General features: G+C 46.8%; 1 protein-coding gene across 1 annotated transcript in view; it reads left to right on the top strand.

Annotated features, from left to right (window-relative positions):
* CPLX2 (complexin 2) overlaps positions 1 to 13682 on the top strand; it is a 212181-nt gene that overhangs the window by 18782 nt on the left and 179717 nt on the right. Inside the window, exon 2 of the mRNA XM_078652827.1 lies at positions 3689 to 3773. The gene's annotated coding sequence lies outside the window, so the exon portion shown is untranslated. The remainder of the gene's footprint in view (positions 1 to 3688; positions 3774 to 13682) is intronic.

Genomic DNA, 13682 nt, shown 5'->3' with positions numbered 1-13682 from the left:
GCTCTCTAGAAGTATTTGCGCATAGTGATGGCTCACACAGCAGGTGGCGATTATTGTAACATCCGAGTTTGCACGTGAGCCTGCAAGTTATTGTACTTAATAGTGTGTTTTTTCTTCTAAGTTTGTGATGTAGAGTGCTCTGAGTGCTTTTATTTGTTGGTGTACATTGCACGTACATCTCTAGAAGACTCCAATTATTTTCATTCTCGTGGCATCTTTTTATAACATGGGCAAGGAAAGTCATGTTATGCAAAAAGGTGCACTTTACATTGTTGAATCCATGTGTGCACTCAGGCTCAGTAAATGAATACTTACATATGGAGGCAGGGCACAAGATCTAAAAAAAGAAGTGGGGGACCAACCATGTTAGGCAGTATGCACGTGACATCATGGTATGTGGCATCATAATGCGTGACATCACAATGCGTGACATTGCACCTGGCATTACAGGAAGTAGCATCACAACCCATGACCTTACAGGAACTGACATGACAAGAACTGACATCAGACCTGACGACCTCACACATGTTTAACAGGTCTATCATGTGTACATGTGAGCACCTTACAATATTTAACAAACAAGATATTGCGTTGGGATGGTGCCAAAAAAGTGACGTAAAATCTGGGCTTCAACATATACATTTATTTTTTTAAACCCTGCCTCAAATAAATTGGCAACGAGGAGAAACACTGCAGTAAATCTGTTCTGCTTAATTAGTTGCAAAGTCTGCATTTTAAAATGTCCCAAGGGCTTCAGACGCCTGCTGAAGAAATCTTTGTGGCTAACTGAATCTCAGGGAATAATAATAATGGCAAGATAACTCTGGAGGTTAACACATTTGCTGGAAAGATCTGTGTTTTGTCTAGTTCCAGTTTTGCATGAAAGTAGCATAGAGGGCTAATGTCTCCTGCAAAGTACATTATGTAACATGCAGATGACAGATTTGTATTTTAATTAAATGGGTAAGTGGTTTACATCTAATATATCACAGTGAGCTAGGAAAGACATGTGGCTCCTGCCCCCTGTACCCCTCACTGTCTTATGTAACACATCCTACACAACGATTTACACACATATGATTTATAGCGAATGTGTATGTGTATGTGTGATGTAAAGCACTCTGAGGCATATTATCAAGCCTGGGAGATAAAATTATCGCCGCTTTATCGGCCGAAAACGGCCGATAAAGCGGCGATAATGGGCTTGATAATATGCTCTATGGAATTCCAATCGAAGCCCATGTTAGATGTGAAGACATCTAACATGGGCTTCGATTGGAATTCATAGAGCATATTATCAAGCCCATTATCGCCGCTTTATCGGCCGTTTTCGGCCGATAAAGCGGCGATAATTTTATCTCCCAGGCTTGATAATATGCCCCTCTGACACCCTGCATTTGGGATGAGTAGTGCTATAAAAGAAATACAACAAAATAGGGGCATTTAAATTATTTGTGAATATACTGGGACAGACCAACACATCTGATATTCTTACAGTGTTTGCATATCTCTTATACACAGGAACTGAACTAGGTCAAAAGCATGCTTCTCCTAAGTACGTGTGAAATGACAAGCGGTGTTCCTTCGTTTCCCCTCCATCCACATAGGTGTGAGGCTCCAGATGTCTCCCAGCCAGAATACTCCAACAAAAGGAGGCCTGATGGACCTTTAACTTTGGCCCAGCTGGAATCTGATAATCCCCCTCCCCGCCTGCACTTTGTTGCTCAGAACGAAAGCAGACAACGTGTAGGCACTGTTGAATGTGTCAAGGTGTCTGAAAATTACACCAGGACAAGTTTAGCACACATCTGTGGGACCAAACTTCTTGGCAAGGTAGACGGGGTCTACTAAGTGAAAACAGCGGGTAGACGCCATCTACCTGCACGTACCCTCGACTTGCGCTCTGTATGGGGGTACAGATTCATGCATGGCGATGCTGTGTAACGTTCTGAGAATGTAGTGTACGTTGGTGTAAATATCAGTGCTGTAGTAAAACGCCTGTATAAATAGTGCAGTACTCTGTATAAACATACTGCACTCACATTGTTGTGCGGGTCATGCATATAGTGTGTGCTATGGTTTGCTACTATGTATTTCCTGTTTGCGTGCTCAAGAGATTTAAATGTAGCCCCTTGTTAACAGAAGGAATGGTGTAGCTTGAACGAACATTATTCATAGTGTCCCGCTAACTTCATTTAACATGATCTGAAGCAATTGCTACGAATAGGGCCTTGCCACTGAACAAGGTGGCAATGGATGTGGCAATATTTATACAATCGGCATTCCTTACCACTGTATTTTTAGGGTAAAGAAAAAAATGGGGAATAACCAATGGTAACCTCCTATCTTAAGTGATCCAAAACGTAAGATAGGAGGTTACTTTACAGGCGCGGTAGGGACATACGTGCTACCTCTGCAGCACGCTTGGTCCTAATTAGTATAAGTTTTTTTTTTAAAGTTTTTAAAAATCAGCAGAAAAAACGGAGTGCTTCTCCAAGTTTGAAATTATTCATTTTGGGAATAACCAATGGTAACATTGTTACTTGTAGTTATTTCTGCATCCTCACTCTGGCACTGGAAACATCTGTGGTAATCATTATGAGGCATGGCAGTATTCCTCGCGCACCTGCTGGTAATTAGCACACATCTGTGAATGGCACAGAGCAGGAACATGTCTGGTAATCCTGCTTCTGGGCACCATCTCTGCTCTGTTGCCATTCTGCCAATATGTAAATACTGAGAGTCTTATTCTAACAGGCATTCCGACAGATGGAGAGCTGAGCTGGCCGCTCCCCGCTAGCCAGGCTTGAGCGGCCCTATCTGTCGGCTGCTGATGCTGACAGTATTCCTCTTTGCTTGTAGCCTCCTCTAAGGGATATTTTCTGGCCAGAGAGCATGGACTACAACTTGGCTCTATGCCTTGAATCTTTACTCCAGGAGCCAATTTGTAAATTCTCAATGAAAAGCACCAGGTAAGCACAAACATTGAAAAGAGAGGTATTACTGGTTTGAGAACAGATATTAATATCTTGATCTTTTATCATAACTGGTTAGGCTTCAACAGATGAGATGGCTGGTAGACATAGCAAAAGAGCAATTGATTAAACTCAGATCCCTTGACTGGGGGTGAGTGGTTGAAAAGTTTCAGCACTCTGCCCATCAACTTGTTGTGTTGGCTGGTAGACATTGACAGTCACAAAAAACCCATGGGCTGGACATGGTCTGTGGAAGCGTTTTCACCACTTCCCCCTAATATGTTTGACAAGAGGAATCTAAAACCTGTCCAGGCAAATCTTGTCTATAAATCAAAAAAGGGCTTGAGACATCCTAGTTTGATGCTTGCCCTTGGGCCCTCTATCAACATCCAAAGACATTTCTTCTATATTTTTAGATTTTCACTAGTTACTGTGGGAGCCAATGACCAGTCTAGGCAACAAAAGGTGTGTCACCGATGAAATGTTTAGGTTTTCAGTGCCCAGATGATTGATTGCAAGGCATTCCTGTTCAGTGATTTCCAATTATTCTCTTGTTGAAGTGGCTCCAAGCTGGTCAAAGTTATTGGTCAGAACTCTTTTCAATTTGCTAATAAAACACAACCCGACCCCCTATGTTCTTCAAGATAGCCAACTTCCTGGATGTATTTTCTTATTGTTGATCCTAACTGCACTTGTCTTTTCTTTTTCCCCAGTGCCAATTAGCCCCACCGGCCACAGAACGCTATGAGAAGTGAGGTCAAGGCTTGGATAGCTCAGTGACTGGGCCAGAGGCAACATGTGAGTTTCTCACTGAAGTTGGTGAATTACACAGTTTTTGTTGTTTGTTGGTTGGATGGGTGTGGAGTGCAGCAGAGCTCATATATGTAGTGTGACCCTCTGATTTTAGTGTTTGTGAAAAGAGGAGTAAGGTATGCAACATATGTTAAAACTAAGGTCAATGGACAATCAATATTTGCCCGGCGGTATCGCCTCTTTAACCCACAAAATATTAACCAATGAAGAGGCAGGCGCTGGAGACTGGAAGGCAGGAAACAAGGTTTATTCTCTCCGGAGGAGAACACATCAGTTCAGACAGCCAGTATCGTCACGAGGTGCTCTAACCGCATCTCTGAGGCCTGGCCTCTTATACACAGTTAAATGAATTTTATTGCAGGTAACACAGTCTTGTAATGCTTTGAAGTATGAAAGGACATCCTCTGAATCTCCCCTACAGGCCCGTTCCCACACACATTTACAGTTGAAGTCCCCACCCCGGTCACAACAGGTGATGATTATCGCGCAGCTGGACATTCCGCCGATTCACGGAATGTGGGGGTTTGATCGGATCTCATAGGGTGGGGGCTTTGATCAACTCGGGGGTCCTTTGATGAGGGAAGCTTTCTACTGTACGGGGAGGGGCAATAAACAGTATCGGCAGAGCTAGGTGTCGGCCTGGGAAAGAGGAAGACAAACGGGCACACAGGAAAAAAGGGGGGGGGGGTTGGTATCAAAGGGCCTGGGACCATGAAAAGGAATGAAGGGAGGTGTCGCGCTGGGAACAGGATGGGGTTCTGAGGCAGAGCTGCGTTGAAGGGGGGTTTATGACCCAAGGCATGCGAGTGTGGGGGTTGTCAGCGTGCGGGCTTTGCGAGGGCGAAGGGCTATGCTGGGGGCCAGTGGCGTGCAGAGGGTGGTTCTGATCGAGGCACCTAAAATGGCGGGTGCACACGACAAAAAGTGTGGCATCCGGGGAAAAGGGCAAGATGGCGCAGATAATGTTTACCAAACCGTACTAATTTTCCACAGTCCTCCCTTTAACATATCCAAGACATCTTGCTGGCCTATTTCCTATCCATGTCTACTGTGGCGGTCATTAGTAAAGAAATGGGAACCCAGGTGAAGAAGCTATAAACATTACATTTAAAATATTTCGTCTTAGGAGGCGGGTCTATCGATAAACTCGTTTGCAGGAAGGTCATAGTAATGCAATATCGGACAAAACGATTCTGTAGTGTGATCATTGAGTACTTCATAGATACTTGTGGTCATTCGGAATGTGAACTGATAGGTTATTACATATGTAAGTTCTGTTCATTTTTAGTTGGAGCATGATCAATACAATGGTGGTTGGGAGAGAAATGAGACGTAGTAAAAACGATAATCAGAGGCGCCATTGTTCGAAGGGGAGGTCCTATTGTCATGGACCGTTATTAGTGAGTTCTCAGCATTCTTTGTCGTCTTCTGTTGGCACGGTGGAGCGATGAGTCCAGCTCTCTTCTGAGCTCCGCGTTGCAGGGCATGATCTTTTCCTCGCTTTCCTGGTCAAGAAGGTCCTTTTCGCCCTGTGTCCTTTGGAGTCGATTGTCAAAAAGTTCAGGTGGAAGAAAAGTGTGTGTAAGTAGTCCATAGGGTAGGTCGGAGAAAAAAAAGGGGGGATGGAGCAGGGCCAAATCGGGAACAGACCAGGGGGACGGAAAATTTCGGGTAGGCGGGCACATGACCGAATTCAGAGAGCGGGGACTTTTCGGCACACGTTGAACATTGAGCAGGGGCATCAGGTCAGCCCTTTCCTCTCATTTTGTCGGAAACAGTGCCTCGTCCTGCAACTCCTTTCTGTCGCGGTCTCGCCTTGGCCAATGTCGCAGATGTTCCACGATCTGTAGTCAGGTCACGTGCTCCCACATCCGGTCTCTCTTTCCTCCGACAGCGGTACCCTTAAATGAGTTTGAAAAGACAGTCTTTAGAGAATTAGCAGAGGAAGGTAATCACATAAGTCTATTTCTCTCCCAGCTCCACGCAAATGAGAAACATCCGTTACATTGGGGTTCACAACCATCATATAAATAATTGATGATGGGCTCGTTGGATTTCCTATAACTTTCCTTCGTAACTATTTCTTTGGTGCTTGTTGGCGTTACATTCATTGTCGTGGTACGAAATCTGGTGCCTATTCATCGTATTTTGTGTATTACAGTTACGTCAGATCTTCTGACAGAGACCCACCTTCCTAGTACGTGCCTTACAAAGCTATACCATTCTCCAGGACTTTATATTTTTCAAAAAAAGTGCAACGTGCTATCACCATGGTCTGATGGGTATCTTTCTGAGGGACGAACATAGGCTAAACATTTTTCCATCCTATAAATGCATCCTACCTTTCAGCTAAACATTTTACTTTCAACAGGGTTAATTGCAACGATTTCTTAATTTCGGCCTAATCTTTAACTTCGCAAACATCAATCTAGTTCCTACATAGCCTCTTACAACCTTATTACTTTATTTAAAAAAACGGGGTCTTTTGGAAACAACTAGGGACATAGCAAACTGTGGTTAGGGACTATCATCTTGCTTTGTGTCATAAGGGCGTTATTTAGCAGAAGGCCACAGCTCAGTTGGTAAGCGTTCAGTGACATTTCTCGAATTCTAAAACTCCGTAGCTTGCTCACCAACAGATCATTTCTAGGAACAACGGCTGGCCCGTGTTAGTTGTAAGTCGACTTGTTTCCTACAACAGGGGGTGAGGGACATTTTTAAAACTCTCGTCCGGGGCAGCTGATACAAAACTGAGGGGGTTCTGGGAAGACGGGGATGTTTCGATCACTTTTTACTGTTCGGGGATTGCGACAATTCGGGATGGGGAAGGTCGCATTATCCTGAGGCAATTTTTTATAGAAGCCACTGACATGTAGTTCCCTTATTACGGGCCAGATTAGGGAACCTTAGTCGTCTTACCTGTCCTTTCCCGTTTGGCCAATTCTAGGTTTCATCAATATTTAGCAGAAAGGAGAGGTAGTGACACGGCATCAGGGTGATTATATTTAAGACAAATTTTGTGCAAATACTTGCGGTATTTGGAGCCAATTGGGGGGTGCACTAGGGGTGGCGGTTTGCCAATTTTGGTGCTAGTCGTTCGGAAGAGTGAGAGTGTGGAGGGGAGAGAGAGAGAGAGAGAGAGAGAGAGAGAGAGAGAGAGAGAGAGATGTGCAACAATAGGCTAAATAGTACACGTGTGACATGGGGGGTGGCCGTGTATTAAGATAGGCTATTCAGCGCATTACACAACATAAGACATTACGGGTCCGTGTTAGAATTTCGAAAACATGCAGTTTGGGACGGACGAGCATTAGGCAGGGTAGAGGGGGCATGCATTGAGTAAAAGACACCATTGTATCGCACTTCTCGCACTCTTGGTCCGCCGACCAGTCAAGTCAGCGCCTCAGTCGCACAAAAACATGTTCTCATAGTTTCAGACATACGTGACACGTGTCCATTCGCACAGCACGGATTAGGGGTGACCGTGTTTTCAGACATACGTGACACGTGCCCATTCACGCAACACAGATTAGGGGTGACCGTGTTTTATCATATTATACAACTTATTAGCTCTTTCGTTACAAGAGCAGTTTGTGGGTGTGCTTAGGTGCCATCTGGCAACGTTAGTCCGCTTCGTGTATCAGACATGGCGGGGCTTCAGATCTTCACCATACCTCGGTCGTGATCTCCAGTGTAACCTGTAGGGGGAGGAAAAGAGGGGAAGGGAGGGGGACAACATTCGCGCATTTCAAATGCATGGGCACGAAAGTTCTTTACTTACCTCATACTCATCTTGTCTCCTCGGGATAGAATCCCTGGGGTCTTGGTTTCTGAAGCCAGGGGGGGGAAAAGGGGCAGTGTGTCCTTATAGGTCGCGTGTAGGGAAACGTTAAAAATCAGGGGCTCTTAGTGCGGGGTATCTAGTTGGTAGATGTATCTAGCTATCGGGGCCCTTAAATCTTTTCCAATGCTGTGATGGTCTAAGGCATACCAGCTCTTCGGCCAACTCTGTTCCCTAGTACCTTTGAGTGTCGTACCTTCATAACGTTCTATCATTTACACCGCTTCACGTTACCCGTCCTCAGAAGTCGAGGTCCTTCTCCATGCGTTAGTTCCAGAGCCAGTCGCATACTTGGAGGCAGAGTATCGTGTCTTAGATTCGATCCTCCCTCTGGAGCTGAGCAACCATCTTCTAATAACCTTAAAAAGAGAACAAAGCAGGGTGCACAAAAAACTCTCCCGCTGACCCCACATTTTTAAAAAAAAAAAAAGGCATGCAATACCCATTTCATAGTTCGGAAAACCTTTATTTGCACAATCGTTCAGCATGTAGATATGACAGTGCAATCGTATTTGGCCGGGCACGGCAATGGCTAAAGTGCGTACAGTAGGGGGGTTATTTTGCAGTATTGGGAATATTAAAAATATTAAAAAGGCTTATTCATTCATTTGCAGGGGACTAAAATGTCTATCGATAGTTGAGGGATCAAGGGGCATTCATTTCATAGTTGGCAGTACAGTTGGACTAGTTGCAATCAAATTTCCTATATGTATACCGTGGGTGTGTGTCGTAAGCGAGGTTATGTATCGGCTACAATAAACATCATAATAAATTGTACATTTGAAAAAAACACTTTTCACGGGACCCTTTTACATGTTCGTCGAGTGAACCCTCCCTCTTTTTCGTCAAGTGTACAAAGGATCATATACATATTTCAGAACATCGAGTCTTTTTAGCTAAAAAAAACACCACGAGGCGTTCGCAAGTTCTCATTGATTCCGGCGCCATTTTGGGCGGGCCGGGTTAGTCCGGAAGTAGCATCAGAGACAAAATGTTTCCCATAACCGGCGGTTGGACCAGAGTCCTCTTCGGCAGTTCAAACACTCGTACTAACAGAAGGGGTGGCTATGTCGTGGTTATTTTCGTTAGCGACCAAGGCAGTCGTTCCTCACCGGGAGCCGGCAAGGGCCGAGGGCTCCTGGGACTTTTGTAGAATCTTCAAGGCTGTGGGGATGCTGTCGGAGGTGGGGGCTCGTGCCCCGGTGGACAAGCGTCCGAGTTATATTGCTGGTCAAAGTTACTCTAGCCGCCTAGACCCGCCTTCCAGGGGCCCAGACGCCATTTTGAGGCCTGCAGCAGCCGCCCTTCGTCGAGTCTGCAAGAGTGGAGGAGACCTTTTGGAGTGAAAGAAAAGGAACTCTGTGTCGTAGGAGCAGGACATTCGGCTAGGGTGCAGCTGTGGCGCCCCCACCTGGGGGGGGCGAGGGAGACTCGTTCGCGCCGTCTCCCTCTCCCGGTGTACCCCACGCTGCTCTCTTTCATGGGCATGCATGATGGCCACTCCACATCCCGTGTTCCTCAAGTCCCATGTCCAGTGCTGCGGAAGTATGGCCACCTGCGGTGCATGTTCGGTGCTGTGCGAGTATTGGCGCAGCCGTTGCATGTTCGGTGCTGCGCAAGTATCGGCACCGTTGCATGTTCGGTGCTGCGCAAGTATCGGCACCGTTGCATGTTCGGTGCTGCGCAAGTATCGGCGCCGCCCGGCTGGAGGATTTCGGTGCCGGGCCGGGGGCTGGGAAGCCTCCTACCCGTGGAGGTGGGAGAGGCTCGTCCGCGTCGCCTCTCCCTCCCAGCCCAACCTGGACAAATTTCTGCAGAGGTATTTGTGATGGCCGGACTGGGGCTGGGAAGCCTCCTATCCGTGGAGGTGGGAGAGGCTCGTCCGCATCGCCTCTCCCTCCCAGCCCGACCTGGACTAATTTTCGCGGAGGTATGTACAAGACATCCCCCCCCCAGAGTTGTCGCAGCCATTATTCAAGAAAGAAGTGGCGCCTGGCGTGTTGCTGCTGCCATTACGGAGGAGAAAAGAAAGAAGTGGCGCCTGGCGTGTTGTCGCTGCCATTACGAAGTAGAAAAGGAAAAAATGTCCCGTCCGTCTCTGGGCCGGGCTTCCGGTGGATGTCGGCCGGACGCCCCTTGCTCTGGCCCCATGAACGGGTTCCTTGGCTCATCGGCTGCAGCCGGATCCAGTTGGCCCCAGTCCCCGGCCATTGGTGGCCGGACCGGGGGAGCATGTGGCGGGACTATCTGCAACTATCACGTGCCACCGCGGCCGGACTGGGAGAGAGAGGGAGGAGGGTCGAGGACATAGACATTCCCCCCCTTACAACTCTCCAGTGTGGTCAAGGCGATCCCCTGGCTGGGTCCCGCTGGCCCCTGTCTCTCCTCCGGCTCCACCCTATGTTACGATTTCCTGGCCGACTGTTGGCAGCAGGACCCGCCTTATATGGGTTGCTGCCGGCTGGGCGTAGCCGCAACCCTGCCCCACCTTGGAAGTTTCCAGAGTGGGGGGGGGGGTGTTCTGCTGACTTTCATTTTCTACAGTTTACCGTTCTTGTTTCTAACGTTTCCTGTTGTTAAGGCATTAATAGGTGTTATTATTACGTATTGTTATTGTTTCTTGCTCGTTATGTTAAATAAAAGTTCATGTTCATCAGTGGCCTACTGATTTCGTTTTCCCATTCCTTTCTTTCCAGGTTGTTTCATGCTAAAGCTTCTGATAACAGAAGTTAAGTAACACGGAAACACAGGCAGAGGGATGACGTAGATTCATGCATCACGTACACACAAACTCAGACGGGGAGACAGTACAAGTATTATATACAGAGACCCAAGACAAACATAAAACAGTTATTGGCCATAATTATCTTTTTCTGTATGCTGCGCATACTTATTGTTCTGAGTTCTTTTTACCTGTTTCTTGTCTTTTTATTCGTTGGCTGCCTTTTTCTGGTGGCTTTGATTGTACGCACTTACGCCTTTGGCAACTGGTCATGAACTAACCTAGTCGGGCTAATGTTCACAGAGGTTTTTTTTTTTTTTCGAGTCACTTTAGCAAGTACGTTTCCAGGCTGAGACAAACCGTTGGTGTCAATTGGAGAGCAATGGGGCAGCTTTTAGTTATATGCCTATAAGGATGCGGAAAAGGAGGTAGGAGGTTTTCAAATATTTGGCAATATCCCTAGTCCTCTCGGCGGAGGATACTCGTGTAACCCTTACCTCGAAATACCCTAAACTTTTCCCTACTTGGCTAAACGTAAGAATGCTTGATCACGTGTGTACATTATTCTTTTTGCTTTATTCGCGGTTTGTCGTGGTTAATTTAGAGCTAGACTGGGTTTCCCGTCTTAGCGTTGTTTGATCTATGAGGACTCGAACATGTCGCTGAAATCGGCCTGGCGAAATCTGGGCATAATCGAACGTGGTGGTTCTATCTGGCCTGTCCATGTCGGTCTGATTCATCTTTGTCTCGCGCCTTTTCCCTTTCTGCCGGCCTGTTATTCCTGTCGGCCCTCTGCTCCTACTCTCGTTCAGTAGAGTCGGACATTGGGCTTTCCAGTGCCCGGCATATTTACAAAAAGCACATTGGTTTTGCCCTAAGTCTGGTCGCCCTGTGCGCAGTGTCGGGGGATTACTTTTGGGTCGTTGTGTCCTGGGGTTGTCCTGTCGATATATTCCTTTACCTACTCTGTCCTCGTCTCTTTTCTTTCGTTGCATTGCTTCTTTGCGCCACATACCGAGACTGTCGAGCATAATAGGCGTTGTCTTATTATTACGAAGGGCTATTTCTAACGTTTCTATTTTATCAAGATCGAAGGATCCTATCAGTGGCCACTGTTTCTCTTGATTTTCTTTGGTATACCTGTGCCACAGTTTACTATAGGCTATGGTAACTAATCCATAGTTTATGAACATGTCTTTATTAGGGGTGCCTTCCAGCGGAGCTAGATGATCCACCTCTAATAAACGGTCCGGGCTGAACCAACTATCGACCAGTGGGGAGAAGACAGACATGACGGCTCGCGAAGAGGACAAAAAGTCAGCACTGCCTATCTTATCACTGCGTGCAAAGACTAGACAGAATATTTCTATTCTACGTTGTTTGCAGGCAGTGAATACCTCATGAACCAATATCAAAACAATAAATAAACGACCAGTGGGAAGAATAAGTAGATCCGCAAAGGTCTGCGTCCTCTACCCTTTCACTATCTGCAAAGGGGAACCTGTTCTTTCCTGTTTGTAGACAGAGAATCTCCAGAAAACAATCCGCGAACAGTAGCTCGGGGTCAAAAAAACAGTTAATCAGTGTGGGAGAGGGAATCTCCCGAAAACAATTCGTGAATAAATAATCAATCAGTGGGGGAGAAAGATAGGCACGCTGGCTGCGTTACTTATCCTTCACTGTTTGCAAAGAGAAAGAGCCTACTGTTTCTCCGTTTGCAGACAGTGAATCTCCAAATAGGTCAACAAAGAGTAATACTAGTATTTTCTGAACAATTAAACAACTATTTCGCAATTCGTCGTGTCTACACGACCTTACCCGGACCGTATGGGCAGTTTCTTATCTTCCGAATCCAGCGCCCGATCGTCCTCCTTTCCTCGTATTCCTCGCGGCACTCCTGATGGTTCCAAGTCAGGACCGTAGATCACTCGAGAGAGGTCTGTTCGGAGCCAGTGAAGTTCGGATGATCGGCTGCCAGACGAGGGTCTATTGGGCAAGAGCTCTCCCGATCGTTGCAGTCGTTCACTCTGTCGTCAGGACCTCTCCCACTGGATCCACGAGTCACTGATGGGCCCCACGCTTGGGACGCCAATTGTTAAAACTAAGGTCAATGGACAATCAATATTTGCCCGGCGGTATCGCCTCTTTAACCCACAAAATATTAACCAATGAAGAGGCAGGCGCTGGAGACTGGAAGGCAGGAAACAAGGTTTATTCTCTCCGGAGGAGAACACATCAGTTCAGACAGCCAGTATCGTCACGAGGTGCTCTAACCTCATCTCTGAGGCCTGGCCTCTTATACACAGTTAAATGAATTTTATTGCAGGTAACACAGTCTTGTAATGCTTTGAAGTATGAAAGGACATCCTCTGAATGTCCCCTACAGGCCCGTTCCCACACACATTTACAGTTGAAGTCCCCACCCCGGTCACAACAGGTGATGATTATCGCGCAGCTGGACATTCCGCCGATTCACGGAATGTGGGGGTTTGATCGGATCTCATAGGGTGGGGGCTTTGATCAACTCGGGGGTCCTTTGATGAGGGAAGCTTTCTACTGTACGGGGAGGGGCAATAAACAGTATCGGCAGAGCTAGGTGTCGGCCTGGGAAAGAGGAAGACAAACGGGCACACAGGAAAAAAAGGGGGGGGGGTTGGTATCAAAGTGCCTGGGACCATGAAAAGGAATGAAGGGTGGTGTCGCGCTGGGAACAGGATGGGGTTCTGAGGCAGAGCTGCGTTGAAGGGGGGTTTATGACCCAAGGCATGCGAGTGTGGGGGTTGTCAGCGTGCGGGCTTTGCGAGGGCGAAGGGCTATGCTGGGGGCCAGTGGCGTGCAGAGGGTGGTTCTGATCGAGGCACCTAAAATGGCGGGTGCACACGACAAAAAGTGTGGCATCCGGGGAAAAGGGCAAGATGGCGCAGATAATGTTTACCAAACCGTACTAATTTTCCACACATACACCACATAATTTTTTAATATTTGTTAGAGCAAATCTGGGGAAAGGTTCGGGTCTCCAGTTCTGACCCACTAGGACCTTAAAAAGGTCAGGCATTCAAGGTGCCCATGGTGAATTTACCAGCCATACTTTCAATTTTTGTAAAAAGATGCAGGCATGTCAGGTGACAAAGTTGGAGATGTCATAGCAGCAGTCACCTGTCAGAGGGTATTATGGTTGAATACAGTCACTCACAAGGCTGGCTCTGGGGCATAGTCAGCCATTTTTGAGCTCCTGTCTCGGAAAGGTCGGTGTGAGTAAAATCCCATAGTAATCCTTCCCAAAGCACTTAATACTAGATCGGTTTCTCTATTGGTGCTTAATTTGTAAAAG

Source organism: Lissotriton helveticus, chromosome 7 (assembly GCF_964261635.1).
Source record: "Lissotriton helveticus chromosome 7, aLisHel1.1, whole genome shotgun sequence".
Classification (NCBI taxonomy): domain Eukaryota; kingdom Metazoa; phylum Chordata; class Amphibia; order Caudata; family Salamandridae; genus Lissotriton; species Lissotriton helveticus.
The sequence above is the reverse complement of the archived record's forward strand: the minus strand, read 5'-3'. Positions and strand labels throughout refer to the sequence as shown.